Consider the following 8,192-nt stretch of genomic DNA (forward strand, 5'->3'; position numbering starts at 1 on the left):
CTGCATCATTTTGTTCTCTTCTTTTTTTATATCAAGCAAACGTCGATAATTTTCTCTAGTTTTATAAGATATTTCAATCTACAAAGAATTTCTAATTAGTTCTATTTGCACAACAGGTTCCTCACCCTATGTAATCTCTTTCTCTTCTGTTTTTTGTATGTAGATAACATTGACGATATATTCTCTATTGTGATTTTCAAATCCTCTTTTTTTTTTTTTGTATGTAGATAACTTTGACGATATATTCTCTATTGTGATTTTCAGATTTTCTTTTAATGAGGATTTTAATTTTCATCTCAAATCGGTCATCATGTAGCGCTCTATTTTCTGTTTCCTCTGTTATTTACATCTACCAAATGTTGACGGTATTCTTTATTTCTTTTCGTATTTATTTATATGTTAATCTATGTTAATTTCTTATTAATATATTTTAGGCTATATAAATAGTAAAATAAATTACGACCTGTTTTTAATACTACTTCACACTGCGAGAAAGCTAGTAACCCAACTGTAGATTAGATAGTAGATAGTTTATTTGATTACTGGAGTGCTGAATCGTCGATGCTTAAACAGTTGCGTATTTCGACAAGTGGGCTGTGCATGAGTTACTAAGATGCAGAAGAATTGGAAGCTATCAGTCACTTGCTATATCTTTATTTACGATTACATATAAATTGACTTTAATGTCCAATCACTTTCTTACTGGCTTGGTAGAGTGAAAGAGAGAGGAATAGAGTGGGAGAAAAAGTGAGAAATAGAGAGAAGCGAAGAGTGAGAAAGTGAGAGAAAGAGAGTGGGGGTGGATTCATGATTAGTCCAACGTCTAATCATTTCCTTACCGGTCTGGTAGAAGGGAAGAGAGAGGGGGAAAAAGACTCTCACTGTTTGACAAAAAGTTAGAAAGAGATAGAGTGAGTGAAGGTAGATTTATTGTATCCTATTAATTTATAAATTAATTTGTAAAACTAAATCGATTATGAAAGATATTCCATGGAGTTTACTGTAGGTCGTTCTATGTTAAGATATACCATTTCCGATTAACTCATATTTAGTCTAAAATAAATATGTAGTGTTTAAATAAATTACTGAGGAAATTATAAAGTTAGTAATGCAATATTTTTGTTAAATATATTTTATTATATTTTAATATTTTCATCTGAACAATTCATCTCCTAAACTTTTCTTGGAGATGAAGTGACAAAGTATTATATATAAAATATCATTAATATAAATGAGATAAATTTTATAGTATATTTTCTATTTATTTCATTTGCATCAATAGATATGAATAATTTGATGTTTATGCACATATTAATTGTATTCATGTGGTTCAATATGAATATAAAACCAGGAGACAAAAAAGTGTCCTTCATTGAAACATCATTTTATTTGAAACAATTTTTGGTTTATTATTCACATAAATCAACGTGCTAATAAAAGGTATATAAAAGTAATCATAAGTCCTATTTAGTATTCATTACTCTCTTCAAACACCACAAAAATTAGTTTTTCATATTAAAAAAAGTGATAATGTATGTAAGTATGCTCTGTACAGTTATGTGAGTACATCCACATTTTCCTTGGGATTATGAATAAAAAAAAAAATGGAAAATTAGTAGTATTTTCCCACAACAAATAAGCATGGGAACTGTGATGCTTATTACTTGTCATTGATGCTGTCGAAGGCGTCCCAAAACAGCATACAAGTGCTGTTGACATTCATCTTACGTTGGACTCCAGCAGCTGCTGTTGTCATGTGTAATATGCATCAATATGTAAATCAAATAATGCCAACATGAGTTGCTCATGCAATATGTAGGTGGTAAATTCATTTACACCAGTTCGGAAATGTTACGTATACGCTATGGAATAAAAAGAATTTACGATGCATACCCTGAACATTCAGTTTACTTTTCAAATATTGATTGGCAAATCATATTCTCTCTTTTAATTAGAAATGGAATGGAGTGCTTCTAAAAATTAAGCACTGTTAGAATAGAATAAGAATTGTTGAGCATGATTTGAATAATGTAATTATTTTTGGAATAATTTATGTATCTAAGATAGAGACACAAGTCTACCTTAGCTGTTAAATGGAACTGGATAGCTAGGAACATCAATGAACTTGATGGGTTCTCATCGCTACTGATTTTGAACCCTTAGAACAAAGTTAAATATAAGGTCAACTTATTAATATTGTGCTGTGCAATATATTTAATTATATTATTTTAAATTTACAAAACAAATTATCAAGGAAAGGGAAAATCACATGCGGTTGTAGTACTGGGAAGACTTCGCAGGACTTAGACAAAGCAAAGCACTGATAATATCATACTCCTACAAAGACATTCTTAAATTCTCAAAATGTAATTTTAGTTTGTTCCTAACGGGTTTCTTTACAGTTCATTATGGACTGAAATATCACCTTCATAAACTACAATTATCTGCTAATTCGGAATGCAGATTATACCTCGAAGATGAGGAAACTACCATGCATATTCTTTGTGACTGTCCAGCTTTAATAACGCACAGAAGACTCTTGTTTCATATGGAACTTCTGTCATCAGAATAGATTAAGTACTGTTCTCTAGATTTAGTTCTAGACTTTATTCACAAAGCTTTAAGAGGCTTTGTGACTCTTCTGACTGCTGTACCGGCTGTTGGGCGATTTTAAGTCTAAGCTTTTAATATATAATTAACTTAACGCTATTTTTATAACGTTGCTAATATAAAATATTTCCGCAAAAATTGTGAATGCCGCTTTAAAATGAATTTTCAATTTAATAATCTTTACTATTCTAATACATATTGTATCTATCTTGTATCTATCTTTTCTACTCCAGTACATTTCGTACCATCTTCCTGTATATTGCGTGTAACTTAATACATACACATTAAATATATTTACTATGAATGTCGGCGCCATGGTCACCTACGGGTGAAATTTATATTTTATTGTAGTTGAAGGGTTAAAATGTTCAACGAAAGCCATAAGTGAAAGGATGCAATTCAATTAAGATATATGAGAAATATTCAGTAATTAAAAGTTATAAAAAGATAAAGTTTCCTTTGGCTTTATAGAAGCTTTGTTAATTTTTACTCTAAGTTATGCAGGTATAAAGTGTATTTTTAGAGGAACAAGAAGTGTATTTCTATGAAACAAGCCATGTGTAAATAAATTCATTTTTCATTTTGCAAACAATTTTATACTTTTAATAATTAATAATAATTTTATAGTTTAAAATTATTTTAAGTATTTACTTGACATAAAGAACGCCTGAAGGGCTCCTGAAGAACTGCTTCCTAGAAAACTAAATTTTTCATTATTCATTCTCAGTTCTATCATTTTCAGTCCGTACCTCACAACTAATGAGCTCGATCATCGATGTGTAGAATCATTGATCACTTGTTCACATAGATTAACAGTTTTAAGTACCTTCTGGAAAAATAATCCTGTAGTTGATTATACGAATTTGGTATCCATATAATCCTGATGGTGTCCATATCTCCAGTTTATGTTCTCAGAATAAGCATTACTTATTATTGCCAACTTATACATGTACTTATAAATAAGCAGTGTTTAATAAGATAAGTCATTAGGACTTATATTAGGTACATTAGGACGAATGACATCCTCAGGGACCTCAAGATTGATCCGATAAAAAAATACATAAGTAATAGAGCCCAGAAAATATTTACGAAAATTGACAGACTTACCAACACCATGTTATCGAATTTCAGAATGGTTACAGGCTCCTCGAGAGGGGTTTTGAAGATACCTCACAGTTAATAGAGAGTAAAAGTGCTCAAGTGCATTGGCTCAATGCACCGGCTATGTTGTTCTTTCTGACAGCTGAATCTGATTTTAAAACTCAAAAAAATCTTTTTTCAATTCACTTAATTCGGAATAATGTCAAGCCACTATGTAGTCAATGAGTCTTTTTAAATTGTTGTTTATTTTTCTTATATGACGTTGAATCCAGCATTGGTCATGTCACATCCATTTAAGTCCTTTCATATAAATCTTTAATTAAACATAAAATATAAAAAATTCAAATCGTCTAAAAATTTATTAAAATTTTTCAATACTATTTCGGAATTTATTTACCATGAAAACAAACTTTGCATGTTTTTTTTAAAAATTTGTTAAAAACATAACTTTTATGCTCTTAATTTGTTCATTTTGTTTGTGTTAAACTGAATTAAAATATTTTGTTTATATTTGTTGATTTTTGAGTGTTGATTTTTGGTACAAAAACATCAAAATATCCTTTTGATGTGTTTGAAATATCAACTTGAAATATATTTTATTTACTGGTTTTATGTGTTTAAAGCTAAAATCATAGTATTTTTAGTTGATTTGGCAGTATTTTATTTCAGATATTTTAAAAGTGGTAAAAATGTGCCATTTAATATGGATAGTATAGAGTATATATGGTTGGTATAATATAACTATTATAAATATTTTTAATTACATGTTGTCTAAATTAATTATGATGATCTGATTTGGACATTAAACGCACTTGTCAGTTACTTTAACTAAAACGGAATCTTTTCAGCACTAAGGTATCTTTACTCACGGGCCACTTTACATTATGGAGGCATGCGATAAGACTATAACGACTTTTGTCACGGCTGCTGCTCTGAGGATGAGGAGGAGACTGTGATCCATCTCATATTTCAATGACCATCTATAGGTAAGAGAAGATCAAAAATCTTTGTAGCCTCTTTTCTTACCGAACTGACCGAGCTGTTATCTTGCAATATTAGAAACTTAACCAAATTCATAGAATTGTCAGGTAGGTTCACTTTTTAGGGAGTCGTTGCCTTTTCTTTGGCGGGGGTCGAATACTATTCCTTTTGTCTATAAGTACACGCCATAGCGTCGAAGCAACGTTATTCTTGTGGTACCACAATATACCATTAATCAAGCTCAAGTGGGATTTATTGAATATATGTCTGTCATTCCAAGAGATCTTTGGTGTTGTATGCATTAACAAGCACTACGAAATTAGTTACACTGATGAACTATATAAATTACTTTCGAGCATTAGTAATTATCAATGATAAATTTATGATCTTGTTAGCAACTTGTATCGAATTAGATGGGCTGATGATTAGTATGATATATAGCTTGTCATTAGTATATTGTAGTAATCTTTGGAAGATTTTTGGTCTTGTAGTTTAAAGGTTACATGGCCCACTTTTTTCAAATGAGAACTTCTGACTTGATACACAGAAGCAAAATCAGAAGTATCTAGGGTTACAACTGTTTTAATAGGGTACAGGATCATAGGACGACATGGAGCCAAGCTCGGTCTACCTGTACAACTTGTCTATCGGTGCTTGTAGAAAAGATACCAGAACATCTATTGTGTCTATATCCAAAATCACGCTAAAACTTGTGACAACGAGTATGGATTTATATGAATAATAAATATATTAATATCTAACTGCTTTGCTAGCACAAGCATTTTGGAAATGGATGTTTGGATATGCAATTTATTTAAAATTTATTTAGAATTTTCTATTTAAAATTTTTTTTTTTTAATTTCTAATAACGTAACCAAAGAAATAATTTATAAAATGTAAAATTTCCACAAACGCTGTTGACAAATTTCCATTTTCCGAAGCACACGTTTCGATCCGTTGATGTCCCACTGGAACTGTGTGTAATCAATACCCGATACGTCTTTTCCTATTAATACTTTCTGAAATGGTGATTAGATTCTGTAATGGAAAAATGACTTACTACAGCAGTTCAACAAATACTTTATGCACTTCTGCAGTTCGGGAAATGTTAGAAAAAGTCATTTCTTCTTACAGAAAGTTTTACGACTTGTTTAAGTGGTTCAATAAAGTTTTTTTTTTCTTTTTTAGTTTTTTTTTTTTTTGCACAACATTATTCATAACCTATTTCTTTTTGGTTTTTTTACTTATTAAGTTAAGAACTTTTTGAATAACTTCACTTAGTCATTTTAATTAAACACTTTACAGAATTTTTTAATTAAGAAGTGGATTACATTTTCTTTCCACTTTCTTTTATGGATAAATTCCAATCAATTTAATTATGAATAAGATAATATTTAAAAAGTTTACTTAAAGGATATTAAATTTAAAGTAAGGATTAAAACCACTAACTCCTATTAGGTTAGGTAAGGCTTCAGTCTTTCCTAAAGACATTAAAGCTACTTCAAAGTTAGCTTGAGCACAAAGAGAACAGCCGGTTGAGGAGAACAGGCACAACTTCCCCATTTAAATAAAAGTGAATAAACCTGACAGTTCTGTTAGGTCCGTGAGAATAGCCGTTTTAAAGATATAAAATTTTCTACTGATCAAAGATGGGTACTAACATATAAGGTAGAACATAGTTTTCTTCTTCTCTGCACACCTGCAGCCACAACAAAAGTAGTTATGGGATGTATTAAGTCTCATTGCATGTCTCTCTAATATGCAATAATCTATCAGCACTGAGAACAGAGTTCTGAGTGGGTTTAAGTTGGAGCTAATAAGTCTGATAAGATGCTTAGTGAAGGACATGTGTGGTCGGCTCCTTATTCTCTCCACAGAATTTCATTCGTATATATGTCTAGTCTCGTAAGATAATATTTTAGTTTACAGAGTCCCGTTAAGATTCCTGTAATGGTTCTAGGCTCTTCTTTTTAAAAGTCCACACAATTTTGGTATCTTCTATTTTTATTGTTATTATCAATAAGTGATTTGGATTGTGTTAATATTGGTAGATTATCCCAATAATCCTTTTTGTTATGGATCTTCTTCATTTTTATGAGAGAAAGAAGGTCACTGTGTCCTAATCCACAGAAAGGTTCCGCACCCATCAGGTCTTGTCCTAACTAGTTTGTCTGCAGATTCGTTTCCGCTTACGCCAGAATGTTCAGGTATCCAAAGAAACGACACCTGATCTGATTTACCGAGCAGTATATATGTTATTACATACTACATTATATATATGAGAACTCAATGTAGTTTCAAAATTCCAAGCAAAGCGTACCTAAACTTCGGTAAAGACATTGTTATTTGTTTTGATTAACAACAAGCCTAATGATTTCATAAAAGAGTTATAAGTAAAGTATAAGTATGTATGATAATTAATGAAAATTATTTATTGATTCCCCGTCTCCATTGCAATTTAACCGCATCATAGAATATTGCGCAATATTATGACAAAACATTAATAATAGTGGTAATTGTGTTTTTATGCGACAAAATTTTAAATAATTGGTAACCAACCACAGGTCCATTAAAACATTCTGTTGGATTTACATGAACTTATTTTGAATTTAATTTGCACTCTGCAAATATACAAAAGTTTTTGTTTACCTGTGAATTGAAGTCCTTGCGGATAATTACTTGTAGAAGTTGGCTTATTACAATGTCGATGCACCAAAACCGCACGAGACACACTCACGGGTGCCTTAGCCCATAAAGCAGCACAAAATGGCAACATTAAAAGGCGTTTAAATGCTCAAAAGTGGAAAACTTTAGAAGTTCGGGCACCAAATCCAACTGGTGCGAGTACAATTAGGCCAGACGGAAATGGAATTATGTAGAGCAAACAGCTACAAACTTAATGGTGGAAATTTGCACAATGTGGAAGTTGGTAATTTAGTGCAATTGTGGTTTTATTGAATCGTACGTACGTGTGCACAGAAAGTTACTACAAATGTGGTGGAATTATGGTATTGGATTATTGAGAAAACATAAAGGAGAGCATACCATTGGAGCATTATACTATTTTAGGAAAATACGTATAGTAATCAAATAAAGTGTATATATTTGGGAATAAAACTTATTTATTAAATTCAATTTCTAATCAAGATAAAAGCAAGGTAAAGTGCCTTTTTAAAGGCATTGTTAAAACAAATTTCTAGGGTCTTATATACATTATTTATAAATTATTTTGAACATTAGAATAAATAAGAAAAAATAATAAATATTTAAGAATAATAAATAAATTAATCATTATTATGTTGAAGCTAGTTGAGTTAGTATACTTGAGCACTTTTACTCTCTATTAACTGCGAGGTTTCTTCAAAACCCCTCTCTACAGCTTCACTGGATTATTGTTTATCACTTCATCAGACTAAGCAATAATTGACCTCAGTTTTGCATGCCTCCCCGAGGAGCCTGTAACCATTCTGAGATTTGATAACGTGGTGTTGGTAAGTCTG

This window comes from Teleopsis dalmanni, chromosome 1, assembly GCF_002237135.1.
Source record: "Teleopsis dalmanni isolate 2A chromosome 1, ASM223713v2, whole genome shotgun sequence".
In the NCBI taxonomy this organism is placed as follows: Eukaryota; Metazoa; Arthropoda; class Insecta; order Diptera; family Diopsidae; genus Teleopsis; species Teleopsis dalmanni.